This window comes from Lissotriton vulgaris, chromosome 2_1 (assembly GCF_964263255.1).
Source record: "Lissotriton vulgaris chromosome 2_1, aLisVul1.2, whole genome shotgun sequence".
Lineage (NCBI taxonomy): Eukaryota > Metazoa > Chordata > Amphibia > Caudata > Salamandridae > Lissotriton > Lissotriton vulgaris.
Window position 1 is genome coordinate 1,975,252,310 of NC_141687.1, and position 25,786 is coordinate 1,975,278,095.

Sequence of the window (25,786 nt, forward strand, 5' to 3'; positions counted from 1 at the left end):
ACCACCTAGCATTCAGAAAGCAACTTAAAACGTGGATATTTGACAAGTGATTCCCCACCCCTCCTTAAACGCCTTGAGACCCTCTGGGTATGTAGTGCGCTATATAAATTCTCTGACTTGACTTGACTTGACATATGTTCTTCGAGGCTGCAGGTGGGGCTCCACCACATCACATTACTTTTGTAGGGTGGCTCTATCCAGACGGAATTTCCGGAGGACCTCCTCATTCTCCATGTCTGCCAGCACTGTGAAGGGACAATGCAGATTTGGTCTCCTACTAGTTGAGATCAAAGTGGACATATGTCAATGCAATACAACATGAGATGTGTACAACATCTTACCTTTTGACTGACACAACGCCAGCAATGACTGTCATCACATTTGAGTTACAGACCAGCTTACATATAGGGACACTTCAGCCACACTACTCGTACACTTGTTCCCTTTCACACAGCAAGTACCTTAGAAACAACATCTGACTATGAAAATGCACAAAGGGATATGGCCTCCTCTAGCATGAGCAGGCCTGGGAGTATTTCATACAGCATATGTGTGAAACTGTAACACTACTGTTTCATACCTAGCTGATGTACCTGCTGTACCTGCGTAAGTTGAACATTGCACGCATCAACAACACAATGACTACAGGCTGTGCGTAAACAACAAGTGTGTGCATGAGCCAAGAAAAGTAGATCGTTAAATCTGCACATTGTACATTAAGACATACATCACTGTGATTTGCCCTGCTCTTACACACATTGACATGTGTACACATTGGAGAATCCATCACAACACTGTTCTGTGTACATGCCCATCAATATCACAAGTGACATGTGAGGGAGTACATGTCAATGTCCAAAATCCCATACACAAACATGGCATATGTAGTCAGCCTAGGGTAAATGTTACATTGTCATTGTGTGCACAATGTTGTGACATTAATCATGTGGCCACTGTGCACTGTTTATGGCCATTAACACAGCCTGATGTGTCCATAGGTGCTGTCACAGTGCTCAGACACCCAAATCGTGGCAGCTACCGACTGGCACCAGCGGTGTGTCACCACCAATCCCCAAAAAGCAAGTGCGGTAGTGATAGCCATATACACATGCTCAAATGGCGGTTGGCATACTCCACCAGCCAACTCGTGGTCATTCATGTTAATGTATGGTGCCCAAATCACGGTAGCTACCGCCTGGCACAAGAGGTGTGTCACCGTTATGGACCATGCCGTTACAGCCAATGGGAACCACAATCGCGGTAGCACAGTGCAAGATTTGAAAATCGCGGTAGGCGTGCTCCGCCACCACAGAGCCGGTCATTGGCTGCAATCGAAAGATGCACCACCGCGGTAGCACCTGCCTGGCACCTGCGGTGTGTCACCGCCATGGACCATGCCCTCACAGCCAATGGGGACCGCAATCGCGGTAGCCAAATGCAAGATTTGAACATCGCGGTAGGCGTGCTCTGCCACCACGGACCCGGACATTGGCTACAATTGAAAGATGCACCACCGTTGTAGTGCCCGCCTAGCCCCTGTGGTGTGTCATCACCATGGACCATGCCCTTACAGCCAATGGGAACCACAGTAGCAAAATGCAAGACTTCAAAATTGCGGTAGGCGTGCTCCGCCACCGCGAGCCGGGCATTGGATGCATTTGAAAAAGGCTGACTTGGAACACCAATTGCAGCAGCTCAGAACCACTGAAAGGACCCCAGGGGGCCATATATGTGTGGGAAAGAGCCCCACATGTCCATCGCTCACAGATCATGCTGCCTGCCATCCCTCACCACCAACTGCAGCAGCTGCTGCTACTGTCTCCAGACACTGCTGCCTGCCACGCCTCACCGCCAAGTGCTGCTGTCTCCTGGCCACAGTGATGTTGAGGACTGAGAAGATCCGTGGCAGTCCCTTCACCAGCGAGGAGCTGGAGGTCCTGGTGGACGAGTTGCTCACACAGTATGCAAGACTATATGGTGCTCCAAATGTTGTGGTACATGTTCCAGAGTGGGAGTGAGAGTGCAGTGTGGGGCACACATGAAGTTGATCTACTGCGGTATGTGCCTGAGAATGTGGGGTTGTGTCATGCAGTACCTACCATGGTGTGTCCTGGTGAAAGGGGTGTATAACCTATTTCACACATCTCCCTTTCTGCACATCAAGATTGGAGGTACAAGTATTGTCTTGTCAGCCATACAGTTATGCAGCAAGTTGGTAATGCAGGAGTCAGGACAGTGATTACTTGTGTGAATGGCTGTGTGGGTCCCTGATGCCCTCACAAGCACATCTTTGGACTTAGCCGGGGTTTACGTACAGAGGCTAGTGATGGGATTATGTCTGGCTCCTAATTGTACATCATCTCCAGTTCAGCAATATCCTCAGGACTTCATTACCCAAGCGTGACACTATAGGTGGGCATTCACCTATGACCCAGCAGATTGCTGTACTATTGTGCGTAGCACCCTCCATTTCCACAAGCATATGTACTGACTAGCATGTGTAGGCACTATTTCCGCTCTCAATTTGTTCCTTCATGTACATTTCTGATGCCCCACATTGGACCTCAGTGTGAGCCCACCTGGCCTGTACAGTCACCGCCCAATCTGACAAGGCCACATCACACAATGTACAGTGTGACAAGTGTGTTCTTTGCAGAACTCTCCATCAATGTGTCATCTCTGCCCTGTAGATTGCACATGACAGGTCTTTGTGAGGAGGGTGTGGGTTTGTAAAATCATGTCCCTCAATGTAACATCCATGACACAGTGAGCCAAGGACATTGAGGGCTGCGAAGTGTTGGACACAGTGAGTCTTCCCCCAAACATATATTGATATGTAATGTATGTCTTGCTCAACCTAAACATGGACAGTAGATGTGGACAGACTACACAGAGCTTTATGTGCTGGCATTGTGCATGTGTATGAGATGGGCAGGTACTGTGACCACCCTCATACCTGCATGCATGTCCATGTGATTCTCGCATGCTAAAGTACTATGTGAGATGCTATATTGTATCTGTGTATTTGGGGTGAGTTAGTATCATGCTCTTGTACTGACAGATATTGTTACATAAAACTGTTTCACTGATTTACCTCCTCTCATCTCCCATGCCTGGAGCTCAAAGTCCACCAGCCTAAGGCTGTGTGGAGGGCCATTGCATGCAAGGTGCGGGCTCTGGATGTCTCCAACCAATGGCACAACCACTGTCACAAGAGGTGGGATGACATCTATCAGCTCAGCAAGAACGTGGCAGAGATGACACTGGGACTGCTCCCCCGGACTGGCAGGTTGGCGCGGCGGAGCATGTCATCACTAATGGCCCACATCTTGGCCGTGACACAGCCTGAGCTCGATGCACGTTTGAAGGAGCATCAGCAGCAAGCTAGGGGTGAGTAGTCTTGGAAGGGTGACTTTGGCTGTGAGTGGCTGCATGTGTTAACAGCCTGGGCAAACGCTAGGCTATGTGATGTTGGTAGTGTGATGCAGTGGCTTGTAAGTGGCCTCTGTGTTGGGTGCAGCTGTCATGCATTGGCCCTACCTGTACTTCCTAAAGTTATCGGAGTAATGGGCATTGACATTTCATTCAGAGTCGTGGGCTTCAGGTATCGTCTGCATTGGGTTAGTCTGGGTAATCCCATGTAAAAGCACGTCAGTGTGCATAATCTGCGTGTGCTTTCATCAATGCGTGCATTGACTGACCTCAGAATGGTGATGCTTAGACATCTGACACCAATGTGCAACAATAGTTGTGCACCAAAGTACAACATGGTGGATGGCATATGCTCATGGCCATTGTGGACTGTTACGTTGTAGTCTGTATCTGTGTTGACCCCTTCTGCTCCATCCGGATATGACAGTGGCAACATGTGGTGGGGTACATCTTTGCCCCCATGAGGGCCCTAGGTGTGCTCAGAGCTATTTGTGTATCTGGTTGAATGCAGCCACCTGTAGGATATTGTGCTGTGTGGTTATCTTGTTGACACACAAGATTTGTGTTAAAAATTGAGGTCGCACAATGTTATTGCACAGGGTGGTGTGCAACATGGAGATTTCATCAACTTTAGTGATGCTAGCTTGCATATGAATGTTTTGCTGATGCCTATGAACTGACCCTACATCTCTCTCTCTCTCTCTCTCTCTCTCTCTCTCTCTCTCTCTCTCATGCAGCATCTACCATGGGCACGGAAGGAAAAGGGACGGACCCCAGTGGTGAGGCATAAAGCACAACTGCCGCACACGAGCACAGTGACACAGATGTGACCAGCGCCTCGGAGGGGGACAGGAGTCTGCTTGAGGAATTAGAGCCAGAGACGCAGAGCTCATCGTCATCGGACGCCAGCGGTGATGCTTCTATGTTCGTGGGCCCAGGGAAAGAGGACTCTGCCTCCTCTTCCACCACACAGCGTACACTGTCAACCCTCCCAGCTACTTCCACTGTTACTGCCAGTGTTCGCACCAGTAAGAAGGGAAGAGTAACCTTCACCCCAGGCACCGGTGTTCCTGCCCCTTTCCCCCTGCTGCCATGAGTTCTGAGTCTGTGGACCTTTTGTGCCAGGTGTGTGTGGGTCAGACATCTCTCATCAATGCCTTTGTAGACCACAAAGACAAGTTGGCACAGGTGGTTGCTTTCATGGAGGGCATTCATTCAGACGTGGGTTGGCTACACCGGTCTTTCCAGTCTTTGTTCTCTGCAGTGACGGCAGCCATTCAACTGGCACAATCTTAGAGTCCAGCTCCAGTCCCTTTGTCCACCCCCCCTGCCAGTGGCCACATCTGACGAGAGTTACCACACTCCACAGACCTCAAGGGCAAGATACAGCACACACAGCACACAGCAACAGCAGCCCAAGCGGTCCATGGCGCTGACACCATCCCCACAGAAAACTAAAGCCACCCTAGAGCGCAAAGACAAAAGCCCATCAGGTGACACCAAGAGCCACAAAGCCAAAAAGCAGGCCTCAGGGTCACATGCCTCAGAGGCATCCCCAGCCCAGGACTCTCCTGTCCCAAAAGCATCTCGCAAAGACAAGAAGACAGTTTCCGTGCCCACTGAGAAGGTGGTGCCTGCTAAGAGTACACATAAAATGAGCTCCAAGGCAGATTTACCCGTGACCTTAACTCCCATCGAAAGTCATGTGAAGCAGGGAAAGGAGGGCACTGTAGGGGGTACACCTGGTACACAGGGGATGGAGGGGCAAAGGCAAGGCCAGGCCAAGGGTCCTGCTGGTTCCAGCATGTCACCAGAGGGAGGGCCACTGTCTGCACCTGATGCAGCTTTGGTGGTGAATGCACCTGTTGTGTCCACATCACTTCCCATTAATCCCAAGAGAAAGATGCCATTTAGAGTCCCCAAGAAGTGGAAAGGCACTGCTACACAATCTCCCACCCACACTGTGTCTCACGGCAGCATGACTCTACCTCCACGTGCCACTACACCACCTGGTCCAAGCAGACCTCCGGCTTCCAAGGCCACTGATGCCTCTACCTCAGCTGGGACTCTCTCTCCCCGGTCCAATGGTCCAACTGTCCCCGACACACAGCCACCTCCCAGTCAGCCCAGTCAGCCCAACAGCCAAGTCTGAGTGGAAGTCCCCCTCACACCTGTCTCACCCATAGCGGTGCCTGTACTGTCCACTGTTACCCTCCTGACTGTGTTGCTGACCATGGCAGGGTACAGTCACACATATTCCCTGTGCAGCTTCTCATGTATTTACTCTGCACCTTGGACTGGGCACTGGCCTTGTTGTTCCCTGCTATTTGTCCCTTGCCTGTGCAGGATCTCATGTTACCACTCTGAACATTAGACTGGCCACTGGCCTTGATGTGTGCCCCTTACCTGTGTAGCTTCTCATGGACATATTCTGCACCTTGGACTGGGCACTGGCCTTGTTGTTCCCTGCTGTTTGCCCCTTACCTGTGCAGCTTCTCATGGACATACTCTGCACCTTGAACTGGCCAATGGCCTTGTTGTTTCCTGCTGCTTGCCCCTTACCTGTGCAGGATCTCATGTACCTCAACTGCACTTTGTTCTGGCCACTGGCCTTGTTGTTCACTGATGTTTACCCTTGCCTGTGCTGGATCTCATGTACCTCAACTGCACTTTGTCCTGGCCACTGGCCTTGTTGTTCCCTGCTGTTTGCCCCTTACCTGTGCAGCTTCTCATGGACATACTCTGCACCTTGAACTGGCCACTGGCCTTGTTGTTTCCTGCTGCTTGCCCCTTACCTGTGCAGGATCTCATGTACCTCAACTGCACTTTGTTTTGGCCACTGGCCTTGTTGTTCACTGATGTTTACCCTTGCCTGTGCTGGATCTCATGTACCTCAACTGCACTTTGCCCTGGCCACTGGCCTTGCTCTTGTCTACTTTTGGTGCCTATCTGTGTCATATGTGAATAAAAACAGTGCCACTTCAACATTGCCAATGGCTTGTTTCCTCGGATCATGTTTTATACACTTTGAGGTTCCAGACTTGTGCATCTGTGAGTGTTGGGTTAGCTGTATGTGTGTTTGTTGAAGTACTGCTTAACTTCCTGGGTGTGGTGTTGTTTGTGTGCTGTTTTGATTGTTGTTGTGGGCGTTCATGGTGTGTCACTCATATCTGTGTGGAACACAAATGTTTGTTGTGCACACACTGCTTGGTGTGCATGAAAGTGCTGTGAGTGTATGTTGCCTTGTCCTTGCCTGGTGTGCATCCCCTGACGTCCTGCTGTGTTTGCAATGTGATTCATTGGCACATGCATCTATTGTTTGTTTGATGTGGCTTTGTGCAGTGTCTGGTGTGTGTTTTGTCTCTTGCAGTTGACAGATGCTCTGTGTGTGGTGTTCTATTTGCATGTCAGTGTGTGTTTGGTTGGTGTGGTGTGTTTCATTCAGATGTGTGTTGCCAGTGTGGTGTGCCTTACTTGTGTGTCTGTCACATAAACGTAGGTCTATTCTAGTTCCTGTGCTTGTGTTAGGTGCGTCCTTGGTGTTTTCTCCTCTCATGTTTGGGCTGTCCCTTGTCATTCTTCTGCATGTGCAGGCATGTGGTACACTGTGACACCATGTTGACTTGATGGGTGGTGTGGTATGTCTGTCTGTGTGTCATTGTAGGCTCATTGCTCCCAGTTTGTATCCATGATTGTTTTGTGATGGTGCACTTCTTATCTGTGTTGTGGTATGTTGTCTGTGCATTGTTCCTGACTGATGAGGTTGTGCCCTCCTGTTCTGTCTGTGCTCCCATTGCCTTTCCACATTTTTGCTGCATAGGTAATGTCTGGTCTTGTTGAGGTTCTGTGTGTGTTTTTGTTGAGTTATGTGTTTGACTGTTGTTTTGTGCAATCATTGGTTCAGGCATCTGTGCGTGTGTGTGTGTGATGTTTGTGGATACCCCCTCCCCACGGAGTATGATTGTTTGTCAGTGTATTGAGTGGACGTTATTGGCTCCCTTCTGTGTGTTTGACACAGGTGTTGTGTGCTGCTGGTGTGATGGGGGGGTTGTATGTGTGAAGGATTCTACTTGTGTTTGGTAGTCTTGAAGTGTTGCAACGAGCCCTGTGTGTTGTGCTGCTGACATACTCCTGTCAAGTAGTTGGATACAGATGTGTGGCTGTTTACTGTTTGACTTCATACCCTTGCTTTCACCCCTGTGCCGATACATTGGTTCGCCGGGACGCCTCTTTGTTGGGGCAGCTGTTGCGCTTTACCAAATCCCTAACATTAACATGAGTTGCCTTGCTGTCTCCCTGAGTTGTTGCATTGAGGTGACTGTGGTTAGACTTCCCTCACTGTGCCAGCCATGTGTGATTTGATGGGCTGAGGGTGTTGTTATATGTTCCTTGTCTTGCTTGTGATGTACACATGCTTGGTGGTTAACTCCTTGGCCTTCCTTTTGTGTGCACCTCACTTTAGCTTTATTATATGTTGTCCTCCATTGGTACTGGCATGTGGTCTGTGTATGTGGCTGAGGTGTCAGTGTGGGGTATGTCTGTGTGACTTGGCAGGCTGTGTGTCCATTTGAGTGATTGTTCATTATCTGTGTGTGTTTTTATTTTGTGCTTGTACTCAGTTTACTTGCCATGAGTGTGGTGTTTTTGTGGTGTGTGTGTTGCCCTGGCCCTGTGCTTCTGTGCTGTGTGTTCCTCTGCAGCCACACCTGCTGTGGATGTCTCCCTAGTTGTTTGGTGTGTGGTGCAGAGTGTGGGTTCACTTGGCTGGTTATTGTGCATGGGGGAGCACAGGAGGGGCACATGGCATGTCCCTTCATTTTGGGGGGGCCTGGTGTGTGGACGGTGGAGGTGTGGCCCTGTGTTATTTGTGCACTGCCCATGCCTGGCCCTGCCTACTGCAATGTGCGCATGTTTTCATGCGGCTTCACCGCTGGGGTGACGTGACCGGAACATTGCTGTGATTTCGCTGTAGATGGGTGACCCACATGTGGAGGGGGGATTTTGTATCTAGTAGGACATGTGTGGATGTGTTCCTGTCCCCACCAGGGTGTCTGGTGTGGACAGGAACCCCATATCAGCCCAGGAGTTGTGTGTTGTGGTTGTGTGCGGGACTGTGTGTTTGCGTACCTGCGGCTTTGTCCGTGAAGGTCCATGAGTTGCTGGTAATGTACCAGGTACATCACCGGGTAGACGTGTAGAGCTGCATCCATTGCGATCGGGACCGGGTGAAACGGTCCGGGACTCTGGTTTTGCACTCCACTGTCGTGCTTCCGCCGTCTCTGGTTGGGCGGTTTCTCTACTGCGGAGCGACTGGATGTTTGGTGCATCCTGATTTGTATAGTGGACGGGACGTCATTTCGCACAGAGGTGAGTCTCCATTGGCTCCCACCACCGCGGTGGCGGGTGCACTTTGATGGCGGTTATCGTTGCACCGCGGCGGACGAAAAATGGGCTGTGTTTGCCCATAGAAATGTGGCGGGCGTGAGGACCGCTGCTGGCATGTGGAAAAAAACATTTTCCACCACGGCCAGCACCGCGGTGGTGCCTCCTCCCGCCATCATAATAGAACCCTACGTTTATTTTATAAAAAGGTGAAAAACATTCAACATGACTGTTGTGACACCAGGTAACTGAATAGATTGTGGAACATGAATTCAACATTCTCCCTTTATGAAGACAAAAACATAACCACCCCACAACTTAATTCTAAAAGCAGAAGAAATTAATACCACCCTCTAAGGTAATACTTAGTCTTTCAAATGTCTGCATGGATAATTATGTCCCTTAACCATACCACAAAGGGAGGAATTTGCAACATGTGAATTTACAGGTTTAACATCATTTCTTGTGTCCACATTTATTTTCGAAGTAGATGTACCTTCAATTTATTTTCCATTACCAAACAACTAACTGTCCTCAGAGGAGCAGTGCAGAGCGCCGCCATTCGGAGACCTCAGAGGAGTAGAGCAGAGCGGAGCCACCGCCGTCGGTCTCCGCCATTCGGAGCGCTCGGAGGAGGAGCAGAGCGGTGCGGAGAGCTGCGTGAGAGTGGCAGCAGCGTTTGGTGTGTGGAGTCATTTAGAGGAGCGCTCAGAGGAGGCAGAGCAGACCGGAGGAGAAGTTACTACAGTGCTGGTGCTGTGTGAGAGGTGTCGGGTAACCGGAGGGGGGATCACAGGGGGATCACAGGGGGTAAGTCGGTCCGCGGAAAAGTCAGCGGGGTGAGCTGTGTTATGCAGCTACCCCCTAACCACTTTCAACCCGCCTTGCCTATCCCCCACCCCTCATTCCCAACCTAGCACCCCACCTAGCACCCTAGGAGCACCAAGGAGCACGAGTAATTGCCATTTAGCTGTTTGTCGCTTTGACTCTTTTGATGTAGTGAATTGTAACTGTCTCAAGCCGTGCAACTTTCATATTTTGCCAACGCTTGCTCTCTCAAGTGGAAAGAAAAGAGTCTTGGGAGAGGAGAAGTGCGGAGGCAGAAGATTTGTTGGTGATTTGTTGGTGATTGCGGAGTCGTTGAGCGGTGGGGGAAGACAGAACGAAAGGTAGGGGACGGGCGGTTAAGCTCAGCGAGAACAAGGATGAGGTCTGGCCGCGAGCTGGGGGCCCTGCCAAAGCCAATACAAAGACAGGCGACCGAGGAGGCCATAGTTGCTTCACCTCAACTGGAACTGCGCAAGGAAAATGGAGAAAATTAGGAAAATGTCGAAAATGTGGAAAACAGCAGTGCCAGTGCTGTTTTAGAAGGGAATATGTGTGAGCCAGCCGATGAAGTGGCTTTATCTACAACTTCTGGGCGGGACTGTATGAAGTCGCCATATACAGCGCAGCCATCTATAAAGAGCTACTTCTTTAAGTACCATTAAAGACAATCTGACAAACATAAAAGAAATATCACTGAAAACAAAGGGGCATATTACCAACAACTAGCGATAATTATCGCTATGTTGGCTTAGCGGCAATATTTTTATCCTCGAGCTGCGGCGATTTTTATCACTTAGGAACCTTGCTATTATCAAGGTTTATCTCCTAAGCGATATAAATCGGCCGAAATGCATGAATATCGCTGAAAAGTCAGCGATATTCATGCATTACCGAGCTAATGCTCTTAGCCATGTTATCCACCTACCATTGGATAACATGGCTAAGAACTGCTCAGGGGCAGGTGTTAGCTTTTGGAGATATTCGTGCTTAGCACGAATATCTCCAAAAGTTGGTAATAGGAGATAGCGATGTTAGCGACTGTTTCCAGTCGCTAACATCTTGGCACGCCCACTTTGCATGTCATTAGTGATAAATTTCACTGACATGCAGAGTGGGGCCCAAGATGGTCGCTATCTCCTACTAGCTGTCGCTAACTGGTGTTAGCGACAGCTAGGTAATAGGGAGATAATTTGATCTCCGCTTTCTTGGCTTTTAAAGCCAAAAAAGCGGAGATACACCCCCTTGATAATATGCCCCAAAGAGTTTAGTGGGATTGTTAGTGATTTTGCATTGACCTCTCTATTATCGTAACCTCTATGTGAGAAAGGAGAAAAGATTGGTTATTCTGGTGATTTGACTCACTCTAAGCTGTCTGAAAAATTTAATGTTGTAGCAGGTGGTCAGGATAGGAGTATAATTGATGAAAAGGCTGTAGAGGAGAATGTGTTGCCAGTATCACACCTGCCATTATTAGTAGTTGGGCAGTTACGGACTCAGGTGCAAATTCACGCTTGTGTCCCTACTGCCGATCAGGTAGAGTTACAGCTGGTTGATGATCTTCAGATTACCAGCCAGGCGGTGGGTTATAAAACTCCAGACGGGTGTGGTAAAGGGTTGGGTGTAGTGTGTGATACGTCTTCTTGTAGGGTACAGAATGTAAGCAAAGATGTTGTTGTGTTAGATTTTGGAGTTGGAGTTGGAAATCCAAACTACAAGGATGAGTCTAGTGAGCCAATATTAGTTTCAGAGGACTTGCTTCCTTGTCCAAATAGCCGACTGGATAATAGTGGTAATGCCAGTTTATTTAACCTGGACCATTCAAGGATAATTATGGAGAATAGTTTTACCATCAATAAATCATTATTAGTTCCAGGTGTGGGCAGCACTGAGAAGATTATTAATACACATGACCAATGCAGCTTAGATTTAAACGGCCAGTTCAACCCGGCTTATATATCTTTATTAACTAAACTTGAGAGGAATTTTCAGGCCAGATCAGGTGATCTAGATAATAGTGTTGCTAGTCCTGAGCGGGGTTTATAGGATTGTCTCTTACACACCATGGGCTCAATCACTAATGCGCTTAATTTTCATTCAGACAAATTAGATGTTCAGGTAGATATCCTAAACACACTAGCATCTCATGTAGTGGGTATTGACCCATCCTGTATTTGAGGCGTTTGAGTAGTTTTTCATGGTTGACCTTATCGAAGGCTGAGGATAGATCAAGGAGGATTAAAAGGCAAGTTTTGCCTTGGTCTAGGTCTTGGAGGGCTTCATCCATGATGTGGAGCATAGTCGTTTCAGTGCTGTGTCCTGGCCTGAATCCAGATTGGAAGTTGTCAAGTAGGTGGAAGTTGTTGATGTGCTGACTTAGTTGCTGTTGAACAGACTTCTCCAATACTTTGTCTAGTAGAGGGATATTAGAGATAGGTCTGAAATTGTCTGGGGAGGCTAGATCCAGTGATGTTTTTTTCAAAATGGGGAGGACTTGGCCGGCCTTCAGAGGGTATGGAATCGAGCCCTGCTGGAGAGAGGCGTTGATTATTGCAGTCCAGTAAGGAACAATGGATTGGGAGGCGGCAGCGAGACAGTTGGCTGGAAGAGGGTGATTAAAGTGATTATTTGGGTTTAAGGTAGAGAGGATTTTGGAGATGGAGCCTTCGTTATAGTATTTAAAGTCAGTCCAGCAGGCTTAGTTTTTAGGTGAGGTCAAGGGAGGTGGAGTGGAAACGGGGGGTCGATCTGGAAGGGGTGGAGAGTAGGTGGCTGTACTGAGTTCAATTCCTAATGCCGAGATTTTATCAGCGAAGAAGGAGGATAATTCCTCTGATGATATTAGAGATTTGGGTGATTCTTTTGGTGTTTTAGCCAATTTATTAGATTGGTGTTTGATCAGTTCAAAGAGCTTGCGGGTCTGTTCTTGGCGTTCCCCAGTTTCGATCTGAAATATGCTTTCTTGGAATTGTAGGCGTTTCTCGCCTGGCGGAGAAGTTTTAGATGCATAGCAGAGGGGTCTTGTCTCCAGATTCTTTCAGATTGCTGTAAGGATCGCCTCTCCGTGTTAAGGGAGCCAGTGAACCAAGGGTTTCTGTCTTTGATTTGTGTTCTTTTCAGTTTTAGAGGGGCAAGGTAATCAAGAATGTTTGAAATGGACGACTAGTAATGTTCATTGAGGTCACTGACCATGGTAATATGCACGGGGGTAGGTAAGATTTGCAGCGAGCCTCTAGTTTCACAAGGTCGAGGTTTTTAGTTTCTCTGGTCCACATATGGGAATGACTGGTTGCGGTGTCTTTGTCTTGTGGGACCCAGGTAAAATGAAGGAGATGGAGTGGTGGTCAGACCAGTCACATGGGTCTATGGAGATAAGTTTCACAGAGGATTTCTTGGAAATGATCCAGTCAAGGATGGCCCCTTTTGAGTGGGTTGGCAGAGAGCAGGCTTGAGTCAGGGCTTGGTCAGTTAGGAGGTCTTTGATGGCGTTGACGTAGGGATCTTTAGTGTCATTCCAGTGTAGGTTGAAATCACCCAGGAAAACCTCTGTGACATTGGAGGAAATCTTAGTTGTGATGATTTCCAAGAGGTGATCAGTGAAAGAATTGTTAGAACCTTGGGGGAGGTAAAAAAAATGTGCAGATTGCAGAGGTGTAATGAATTGCTGCAAATGGAGAGTGCAAGGTATTCGCATGAGGTGGTGGAGTCCGCCAAGAGTTCTGTGACAACGAGGGAGGATCGGTAGATGAAGGCAGTGCCTCCTCCTTTCCTGTTGGAATGTCTGTCCAGTCTGGCGATGTTGTAGTTGGGAGGGACTAATAAGTCTAGGTAAGGGGAAGAATATTCATTGAGCCAAGATTCTGTAAGTATAGCTAGGTCTAGGTTTTTATTCAGGATAAGGTCAGCAATATCAGCGGCATGCTTGACTGCTGACCGGCAGTTGCAAATTTGCAGGCTGGAGGTGTTTGTCGGGTCTTGCGAGGGAGAGTTGCTACCATCCTGCACTGCCAAAAGATTCTGTCCTGACATTAATGACGAGCAGACGCAAGGAGCTTGTTTACCGACTGATCCTGGCCGGTCACGGCACTTTTGCCAACTACATTGGTTCCTTTCTATTCACTTTGGACCATAGTTCATTCCACCGTGGAGTGACTACACAAAGATTTGTCTTACTTGGCCGAGACAAGGTGCTTACCAAACGCAAAGTTAAATTAATTGAAGCGCTCAAGTAATTTGATATCACTAGTGGCACCAATTCATTGATTGGTTGGACCACTTTCTTCGCTCAACATAAGTAAAGAGCTCTCTGCCTGTTCTATAAAATAGACGAGCTGACGGAAGCATACCATATCACTGGTGACTCTCATCCCGTGGATCATTCACCGTCTTGTTTAATGTACAGATTTATTGTGCCTTGAAGAAGTCCTTTTGTAAGGACAGAATGTGTCAGCTGTTTTTTGATCGCCTTGATCGTGTTTCAATCCTGTATCAAAATAAAAGAAGAACTTTCAAGAATATATTTGTGGACACAGATTTAATTCTTTCTCCTTGTCTGGGTCTTTGGTGGTGCATCTTTGCTTTTGTTTAAACTGTGATATTTCTGTATTGGAATTGCATTGTGACAATCAGTGCTTTACAGTGTGCACACAGATTTCTGAGTAGTTCCAGAGTACACACATATGTCATAGGGATAGTGGGTCAGGTGCTGTGGCCTATAGGGTTCCACTGTCTAGCTTCACTTTCACTGCCAAAAGATAAGCTTGAAGCAGTTGCCACACGTCCACTGGCTGAGAAGCCGGCGGCTACAGTTGCGCATATGTGTTGATTGTGGTGTTACAAAATGTCATGCTCTGTAGCCATGCAGCAAGGTTGGGGGGACGTGAGCAGGACCAATGGACAGTAATTTCCCGCTTAGCAAACAGTAGCGCTATGGCAACAACGCGGTGTCTAGATTTAGGCAGATCGTGAACATAGCCCAATAATGCTAATAGAGGCAATGGCGCAATCTCAATCTCCACCATCCGGGATATTTCCCTAAAAATTGATCTCCAGTAATCCTCGATTGGAGGGCAGGTCCGTGTGCAAAATCGGCCCCTGGGGAGCGACACCGCGGGCACGCGTGCGGACGATTAGGTTCCATATGATGCATTTACTAGGGGTCATATACGCCCTCCATAGGAATTTAAAATGCAGCAGTATATTATTCGGAGAGACCCAGCATATCTGTACACAACATCGCCCCCACTACATATCAGTTAATGGATACTCAAGATCGCTCTCCCAAGCTGCCTGCACTTTCGCATTGTGGCATGGTAGCAATACCGCCGCTGCCTTGCACATCTGGGACACTAAGTGACTCCCTCCCTCCCCCCTTTATAACCCCAGTTAAAAGAGCGAAGTCAAGGGGCTTCAATGGATAACTATCCATGCACACTCGCAGCGCCCTCTTCAGTCTCAGTAACACAAAGTGGTTCATCGTAGTGGCGGAGAGGAGGCGGGGTCATCAGTGCGAGAAAAAATGTACCCACCCGGAAGCAAGTTACCAAACGTGGTCATCTGGAACTTGGCCATTGTACGCTTGACCAGGGTCTCCTCCAGAATGGGAATCCAGCCATTCCCTGCCAGTGGTAGCGCTGGGGAGTATAACACATGAGCTCCAGTCAGACACTGTAGCTTGTGCCAGGCCCAGCTAGTTGTGGACACCGTCTGGAAATCCTGTGGGTACCTGGGGAACCCCTGGGCAGCAGGGTGTTAAGCGCAGCATGAAGGACCAGATCTGCTTCAGGTCTATGGTACGGGATCTGAAGATCCGTGCAGTACCATTGTTGCAAAAATCTCACCTGCGCCACCAAATATTAAAGCTATAGGTTAGGCACGCCATACCCACCCCTCTAGTACAGGAGTGTTAAGGTGTCCCGGCCAATGAGGGCACGCTTACCTCCTCATACCACCCGTAATAACAGCGTTTGTAAATTAGTGAAGAAGCTATTGTAAAGCGAAATGATGATATTTAAAAAGAAATACAGAAATTTGTGCAAAAACCACCATTTTAATTATAGCTATCCTGCCAGCCTTTTACAGGGGTAATTGCAACCAACGTTCAATGTTGCGCTCCAGCTTCTCTACTGCTGGACCATAGTTCAGTTGCAGAATGCGGTCCTTGTCCCTATGGATATGAATTTCTAAATATTTCAGAGTCATCGCACCATGTCAAAGGGTATTCTACCCGCCTTGCGCAGGCTGCCTCCATCAATTGCAGCACCTCTGCCTTTTCCCAGTTGATATGCAAGCCCAACTTGGTGCCATATCTCGTCACTTCCTGGACTAATGGGGTTAGGTTATCATCTGGGTGCCGTACATATAAAATAATATCGTCAGCATAGAGAGTAAGTAACAAGGGTCCGGTGTTAAACTGCAATCCCCTGTGGCTGTGCCTGTCCAACAAGTGGTGCACCAGTGGGTCCAGCGCTAAAACAAATAGCAGTGGAGACAGGGGGCATCCCGGTTGCATTCCCCGCGTAAGAGGAAACGCCTTGGTCAGTGTACCATTTAGACAAATACGAGCCAGAGGCAGCATGTACAACAGCCGAACAACCGCCTAGAACCGTTCCGGCATCCTCAGTCGCCGCATAGTAGCAAACACAAAGGGCCAATCAAGTGAATCGAATGCTTTCTCAGCGTCAAGGAGGACAGCGACTGCTGGGACCGACGGCGAAATCCTGTTCAGCGTAGCAAACAGGGTATGAGTGTTCAGGGCAGTGCACTTCTGTGGGATAAAACCTGATTGTGCTGGGGGGATCATTTTCTCTACTATTGAAGCAAGCCTTGTTGCTAACACCTTGGCCAGAATTGTGTTGTCAAAGTTCAGGAGCAAGAGAGGCCAGTAGGAGCCACACCTCAGCACATCCTTACCAGGCTTAGGCAGCAGGATACTGACAGCTTCCCTCAAGGTAGGTTGGAAACACACTAATTCCAATGGCCTCCTGATACATATCAATAAGATGTGGCACAATCAGGTCCCTGTATTTCTTATAAAAACCACCTGTAAAGCTGTCTAGCCCATGTGCTTTAGATCTATCAAGCGCATTCATAGCATCAGTGATCTCATCTTCCGAAAAAGGTTCGGGCAGGAATTCTTGGTGGGCTTTTTCCAATCATACAAGTGAAACCTAATCAAGGTAGTCACTGTGAGCAGTGTGGTGGTCAGCAGTTCCGGAGGTGTTCAAAGTGATATAGTACTTAAGTACTTCTCTCAGCACCCCCACGTTACCCGTGATCCACTTGTCGCTGTACCTGCGGAGTTCGGTTACGTAGGTGGGCCTGAGGGTTTGACGCATCAGTCTAGCCAGTGTCCTACCAGGTCGGTCACCCTCCCATACCTCTGAGCAACTGCATATTTATCCTGAAAATACGCTTCACGTTCCCCAGCCTCATGAAATTCTGCCAAGAGTACCGCACGCCTGCGCAGGTTGGGAGGATCCACGGCACCTGCCCCATGGTCAAGTTCCGTAAGTCGTGTCTTTATGTCCGCAAGCATGTGTCGCAGCACTCTAAGCACCCCAGAATTCTTGGAAATGAACACCCACCTAGCATAGGCCTTAAAGGCCTCACATAGGGTGGCCTTAGAGTCCAGTGACCCAGTGTTGATTTTAAAATATTCCACTATCGCTTACCCAAGTTCAGATGCAAAAACAGGATCCCTTAAGGTCTTGTCTGGGAAACGCCATGCATGTTCCACCCTAGGAATAAGCAAACACACCTTCACCAGAGAATGGTTCGATAAAGTACGCGGGAGATGCACCACCTCTTCGATCCACACTGCCACCCAAATTGACAAACACCAGTAGTCCAACCGCGTCCAGGTATTACGAGGCACAGAGTAATGTGTGTAGCCCTCATAGTCTGCGCAGTGATGTCTCCATACATCCACCAATCCAAGCTGTTCGATAGTGTCCAGTACAACACGCCACGCCTTAGATTTAGTGGCCAACGTCTGTGCCATGCTGTCTCTACCCAGGTCGAGTAACAAATTAAAATCCCCACCCATATAAGCACAATCTGCACCCATGTGTATAATATATGACAGTGGACTGCCTCAAAAAATTTGGGGTCATCTATATTCGGGGCATAGTTGTTAATAAATAGTACTGAATGATCAAGCATGGTGCCCTTACCCATAAATAGCAACCCCCAACATCACGACAGACTTCCTTCTCCCAAGACCGCACCCTTTTGTGTATCAGCACTGCAACCCCTCTAGCATACGTGCTATATCCAATAAAATGTTTATGCGACCCCCACCCCAATGCAAGTGGTGTTGTAACATTAGGCGCAAGGTGAGTCTCTTGTAGAAACGCAACGTCCACACAAAGGTAAGTATTACGTCATGGTGGTGATAGAGCGAGCAGGTCACCCAGCTAGGAAATTTTTACTACTACTCACCTGGACCCAATGATTTCATAAAACCGCACACCTTAACATTACTTAGGTAACTCACGCTCTACTATCAGTATAACTTGAGATTTTTATACTACTAATTCCTATATCTATAACGTAGCAATGTAGATACTAGGAACCTAAACACGTTGGATCAGGGAGTTGAGTTATAAATTAGGCACTCAAGAACATTTATAACATTTGAATAATTAAATAACCACAGACTCTGGGTAGGTTCAAAAGTTTATCTGATCATCTTCATCATCATATGTCATGAGCATAAAGTTAAAACATATTAGGCTATCTGTAATCAAAATCATAACCAACGTATAGCTATGCAAGAGATAGAGTATGCTAAGTATTTAAGTACTTTTAACTAAAGGGAAGGTAAGAACAAGGAACATGCTATATTTAGACAACAATCTTTTGCAAATTGATTAAAGGAGGGTAAAGAAAGGGAACATACTAAACCCAAAGACTTTCGCAATTCAGATGGCAGTTTAAAGAAAAACTTATTGCAATTCGAAATTTTAATTTAGCTCAATACTATAGGGAAGGTAAGATTTGGAACCTACTATTAAAGTCAGCTTATCTCCAAAAAGGGAGGGTGAGAAAAGGAACATATACTATATAGAATTGATTTAGCTTTGACTAAAGGTGGGGTGAAAAAATGGAACATGCTAATAGTCAATAATACATGAATATCTTATTTACCAAGGGACAAGAAAGATAAGGAACATATGCAATTAAGCTTTGCAATTATTCGAGAATGTCAAAAATGCAATTTTTAGAAAGGCAATCACCCACACAGACTTTATATTTACCTAGGATAGAGTGAAGACCAACCCTGGCCACGGGTCAGTTGGAAAAGACGGGAACAACCCTCAAGGACTTAGGTGACAGTAGGCGAGCAGGTACAGCTCATGGACAATCAGGACAGGATAACCCCAAATTTGGATCAGGACCAGGTTCACCAAAGGTTACGACCAACACCCGCAGCTTCGGTTGCAACGCCTGTGCTACTCCCTCTCTGCAAGGAATCTGCCAAAACCCCGATTGGGTTCTTGAACCTCCCAGCAAAGTGCTTCGCCAGCACTTTCAATTCTGCAAAATCCCGAATGGGTTTCTCGAACCTCCAAACAAAGTGCTTTGCAACGCTCTGATTTCAGTCACCTATAGAGTGCGCTGGGTCAGTGACAGGTCAGCTATTCGGACAAGTCGGACAATTTCTCTAGCTAAACCTAAGCTAGTTATACTGTTTTTCGGGTCAGTGTACCACCCCCAATGTTGCAAGTGTAAGGATCCCCAATTTTGATTGGACAAAGGAGGAGGTCAGGTCATCACACCACCTATTGTCTAAACTTTCACAGGCTTAATATTCAATTTCTGTACCCGCCCCTTAAATTCCAGGTTCTCATGACATATTCTTTTCAGTTAACAATGGTGAATATAACAGTAAATGCATTTGTTTCAATTACTGTAGAGTGCAGCTTCTTCTAGCTGGGTTGAAGTTCAGGATCTCTTCAGTCAATCAGCTCCTTGGCGGGATTTCAAAGGTCATCTGCTCTGGAGACTTGTGGATCTCGCGCAGACGCAGTTTCATTCAAAATGTACAGTGTTATAAGGAGGGCCAAGTCTTCGTAGTGTACATGAAATGGAAAAGAAACAGTTTTAAAACATAGAAAAAATGATTTCACTGTATACCATGAATTTCCATACTACACCCATTACTTTATATTAACTATAGCATTACGATTATCCAGAACGAACAGCTTAGCAAAAGCGGCAATGCAAGCTTTAAGCATGTGAGAACACAAAGCAGCCATCTTAGCTTCATTGCAGATGTGTAATTATTTTCCCACCAAGACATTGAATACGTCACGTCACATGGGTATGACCGATGCATGCGCAGTCTAAATTCCCCCGTACCAGCGGCCATTTTTAGTTTTGCAAGCGTATTAATGTTAATAGACACATAAGCAAGCTTCACTCGGTCGCCCAAATGTCGTACAAGGGGCAGATTAGTAAGACAAAACACGTTGATTACGTAGTTAGGCTTATTCGAGGTTCAAGAATACAAGCAAGTCGCTTAACGTGCGAATCCTTGCTCCATCAGCGGCACATGAGTCTACACTGTTGTCAAGTTAGACAGTGACGCAGAACTGGCCGTTGAACTATAACATTGCACCTTCGCTCCATTATGAAGCAGGCGCGGTACGTCTAGCTAGCAGTAAACAAGTCAGTACTGGCACCGGAATCCGGTATGTCCTGGGTGTGTTGCGGTGACAGCGTGCCCCTCTTCCTAGCGGCGCGTGAGTAACTCTGATAGAACTCTTGGACCTCGTGAGGGGAATCAAACACTCAGGATTGACCATCTATGTCCACCTTCAGCTGTGTTGGGTACAACATCCCATATCTTAGCCCCATCTTTCGTAGGGCTGCCTTTACACCAGCGTATTTCCTGTGTGGGTCCTGGACCATAGCAGTGAAATCCAGGTATAGGGATATATTTGAGCCCAGCCACTCCAACTGAACTTTTTCACATGCCAATCGTAGGGCTGTATCCCTATCCCAAAAATGCGGTGAGCCTGCTCAACCATAAAGGTGGCAGTGAAAGATTCACTTCCAAGCATGTCCGTTAAGAGTGTTTCCACTAAGTGGTCCCGACCCCCGGTGCTGGTGGATTCCGGCACCCCCATAATGCTAATGTTGTTCCTCCGCCCACAAGCTTACAAATCTTTGTTCTTCTTGATCAATCAATCAGGTGTATTTGTAAAGCGCGCTACTCACCCGTTAGGGTCTCAAGGCGCTGGGAGGGGAGGGATCCGCTACTGCTCGAATAGCCAGGTCTTGAGTTGTTTCCTGAAGGAGAGATGGTCCTGGGTCAGTCGTAGGTGGATGGGGAGGGAGTTCCATGTCTTGGTCGCCAGGTAGGAGAAGGATCTTCCTCCGGCGGTGGTTCTGCGAATACGTGGGACGGTGGCGAGGGCGAGGCAGGTCGAGCGGAGCTGGCGGTGGGTGTGTAGAATGTGAGGCAGTTGTTGAGGTACTTGGGGCCCAAGTCATGGAGAGCCTTGTGTGCGAAGGTGAGTCTGAACGTGATTCTCTTGTTGACGGGGAGCCAGTGCAGGTCTCTCAGGTGGGCAGAAATGTGGTTGTGGCGGGGGATGTCCAGGATGAGTTGTGCGGAGGCGTTCTGTATGCGCTGGAGTCTTTTCTGTAGTTTGGCTGTGGTTCTCGCATAGAGGGCCTGGGTGACCGTCTTCCTGGTGTCGGTGGGGATCCATCGGAAGATCTTCAGGAGCATGCGCAGGGTGTTGAAGCAGGATGACGAGACGGCATTGACTTGTTTGGTCATTGTGAGGGAGGAGTCCAGGATGAAACCCAGGTTACGTTGTAGTGTAGTACCGATATTCCCAATAGGCTCTGCGCATTGGAATAACATAAACAGCAGTGTAGACGTAGGACTGAGGTCATCTAGGTCTCTACTAACTATATTAGACTTAATTAGTTTTGCCAGCTAGCTCAGAGGTCACTAGAAACTTTCTCGAATGTTCAGGAAAGGGTTAACCGTCCTGATTTAGACAAGAAGGGATTAGTTTCTGACAACTGCATAAACATGACAACTTTGCTCCCTCAGAATAAAGAGTGTATCTCTAGAGTCGTGTGAAAACAATAGACAGCTATTTCACTCAGTTAATCGTGCATGCTTAATTTCACAAGAGTGCAGAGAAATAGAGAGATGGGCGTTTTCAATAAAAGGTGTTATTTTATTGAGCAGTCTTCTTTCTCATGCAAGAGAAATGAATTGCCACAATTGCAATACTTATTAAAAAGTAAAGTGCGTACAGTAAAAGTAGTATTATGAAATAATACTGTAAAAGCATTGATATGGTTTCTTAGCCATATGAGACTTTAAAATGGATAAAATATATACATACATAAAAACAATGACTAACGAACTCAACTGGTGCTTCTAAGATACGCCTACCCGGTGTACCTGACCTAAGCCTAATACGTGGGAGTAAGTAAGTTGTAGTTTTAAGTTAAGTAAGGTTTTTGCCAAGTATCGGAATCAAGAATTCTCTCTAAGGTTTTAATCAGCTCCGTACCTTGGTTATAGAATGTAGGAGGTCTTGTATCTCGCTTCTCAGGACTCGATCTCCCAGCAACCCGCGAGGGGGACTTGGGAACACCGGAGCTGGATTTTCTCGGCTGGAGAAAACGACAGCGTCTCTCTCAGTGCGTCGAAGGGAGGGGCGTTTTTCTTTGGCACTGGCAACAGCTGGGCTCTCGGACAAGTAGAACGTCGCTCTGCTCCCCACCACCGTGTGTATACCTGAAAGGTGCCGGGTTTGACGTAAGGTTGGACATAAGACGTCACTAAGAACTAACAGTTCTTTCTGGACTCCAGGAGTTCTTGTGCAAATCAAAACAAAAGCAGGGGGAATTCCCGGGCTGCTGGAGGCTTGGTTTGTTTAAAGAACGCGTTGTGCTTTCTAGGAGTCTATGGGAGTAGCCTTGCCATGCTTTGGACTGCATGGGCTATTACTAAATATGGATATGATTCTTATGCCTTTATAAGGATACTATTTATTATAACCACATAAGGGCATGAATCGGGAATATCGAATTAGGGTCCTAGATAGAAATACAACTCCCACTCCATGTATTAATGTCCATCATTACAAAAAAATAAGCAATATTACACATACGTTGCATGTGTGTTTTCCAACCCACCCCAAAATACATAATTGCATTTGAAATGGTGTATGGTTTATACACAAAAATGAGTATTGGTACTGTACGTTTTTTCAAACAAGGTTATCATTCAGTTAAATGCATAAATATCAGCTGAACGAATTGCGAAAATTACACATGAATTGGCTCTGTATACAGAAGAGAAGGTCGAGACCATTTCATCACATATTTATACGATAATGTACATGTGCTAGAGGCTGAGGTAAAATATTGTCTCTGGTGTCTCTAAAAATAGAAGCTCTGTTCTATAAGAATAGTACTACTTTAAGCAAAGTACCATGTGGCGGAAAAAATTGTAAATATTTTTGATTTGAAAGAAATATAATTTCGCTTTCAGGAGAAAAAATAGTTCCAAATGTTTTCAGTTGCTTTGTTTAACAGAACTGAAGGCCAAATTCAGAGTTCAGGGAACGCTGTGTGCTTGCTGTTTTTAAAAGTTATTCTCGTTGTTCAGGGGAGAACATCATATCAGACAGGCTTGTAAAAAATTGGTCTACAACATCAGGTGAAAGTTCGACCAAGTTTGAAAATACTGTAAATGTGCAGTTCTGTGCGTGATTGCTATCATCGAAATTTGGATCAGCAATGCTCACAGAAGGTTGTACCTGTTTGGTGCTGCTTTCCTCTTGTACTTCACCGCCACCTACTCGTAATGGTGACGTCTCAACGAATGCTGTCATCAGAATAGGTAGCCGCTGGGGACAACACGTTGCATGAGTCATTACTGGACAAAGCAAAGTATCGATATCCATTGGGACTGCTGATGGTAGTGTAAGACAGATGTCCAACACGCATTCTTCTCTGCATAGCAGACATCGAAGCACAGGTAAGATGCAATCCTGCTAGATTGGTCTGAATGAAAGAAACCAAGTTGTACTCAGATCTCTTAGGACCTTAGTGATACGGTCTCGGTAGCGTATTACTAGGATCGTTTCTTCCATCATTGCTGGAGTCTTGTCTGTGAATTGGCTTGCCATATTGGAGCAGAAGGAACAAAAAAATGTAATTCCTGCTACGAGTCCCAAAATTAAAGGTAGGCCGCCAAAGACAGAATGGACAAAATTCAGGAAGATGCCCAGAACTGTTTCAAATGGTGTTAACAGTCCCGAAAAAATTGTCTTAAATACATGTGCGATGCCACTGGTATCAGACATGTTTAAAATTTGGCTTAACATTTCTACGAAATGCACGGGGCAATTTGTTGATAAAAGGGTATGTATATCTGATGTTGTCCTTGCAACTTGCAGATCATACGTTTCTTTGGATGAGGTCAGCGGCACAGAAGTCTGTAAAAGAATAGACTTCATTCCGCTTAAAGTATCAATTTGAATAGAAGAGATATTCACATAAGGCCATATTGCCGCCGCCATGTCTGGATTGCCGTTTGGATACAATACTTGCATACAGCAAACGACCCTGGAAGTAATGGTTACGAGATAGCATTCTCCTGGCACCATTCCACAACAGCTGGGGTCAGTTATTAAAACGTAGCTACCGTTAGAAAGTTGTCTGAAGAATGGTTCTATCTTAGTTGCAGGAGTGCCTTGCAGGTGACATGAAAGGTTAGTTGAAGACCCTTCGCAGGCTCCATGCAAGTTAATACCTTGACACAGAAGTGTACCGCTTAGTGATTTTTTACAATTATTACCACTAAGGAATACCTCATTTTTCCCTTCACTATAACATGTGTGTGTGTAAGGTAAATCCCAGGTTGATTTGATGTATCCTTTACCCAACCTTTCATACTGGCCTGCTGTTATATATTCTTGGCAATATTTAAACTGGAAAGTTGTTATTGGAATTTTAATTGTTCCGTGTATTATCCATTCAATGACAGGTCTCTCTGACATTGTCAATGGTAATCTCTCAAGTTTTTCAATGCTCAGAATCGTATAGTCTGCTCCTTTTTGTGCCAAACTGATTTGTTTATCAGTAAGGTTAAAGATAGAAACTTGAATGTTGATTAGACGCCATGGCAAGTAGCCTGAACGTAGGTTTTGCAACGTTCAGCCTAGCTGTACAATAGAACGCAATTGGGACTGACCATGTTGTAACATTAGCAAGTCTTGCTCTATTATATCAAAGGCAGATGATACAATACTGTCCAATGAATATATTCTGGAAGACAGAGTCGTTAACCCATTGTCCACTACAGAAAGTGATTTTTCCAGATTTATATGATCAATTTCTCGTATTTTTTCTGCTGTTTCAATTTGCATTACTTTCCAAGCTTCGTTGTATGCAGCGTATATACCTGCCCCTATGAAACGATTTTGACGCTGTTTGAGAGGTCCCATTATGAAATCTCGCAAGTCAGCACCTTATTTAAGTAAAGTCAAGTGTTGCTTAATTTCAGCCAGTGTGGATTTCTGTAGCCACTCAAGGCATAATTTCCCTACACTGTATGTTGTAACTATCCCTGGATGTTGTCTCTGGGAATATCTTGGGTCTGGCCTGGTCAGTTTGAACCCCTGTCTTTTGTTCAGGAATCTATCTTGACAGTTATTTGTGTCTGTGGGCCAGATCAACCATTTTTTCCAATCAGGATTTGTTCTGTTTTGGTGAAAATATGGGATACGTCTATTTCCACATCCGTAGTACTATTACTATCAGGTATGGGCTTCAGAAATAGACGGTTTGTTTAAGTCTTTTATCTTAGCTAAACCAAGACAGGTAGTTTGTTGAATGGTATCATTCAGGAATATTATTTGTTCTGGGATCATGCAGGCTCTAAATAATGATTCTAGACCTTGTACCTGCCAGTCTTTTCTTCCCCAGATGGTCTTTGTTTCAATGTAATTTTTCCAAAATTCAAAACCAAATGTAGACATTTTGTCATAAAACTTTTCAGAATAAATCAATTTAGTATTTGTCAACATTGTTTTCATTCCTGTCTTATTTAACATTTTAAAATAAAACGTTTCTGGATCACTGTTGTTAAACCCTGAGA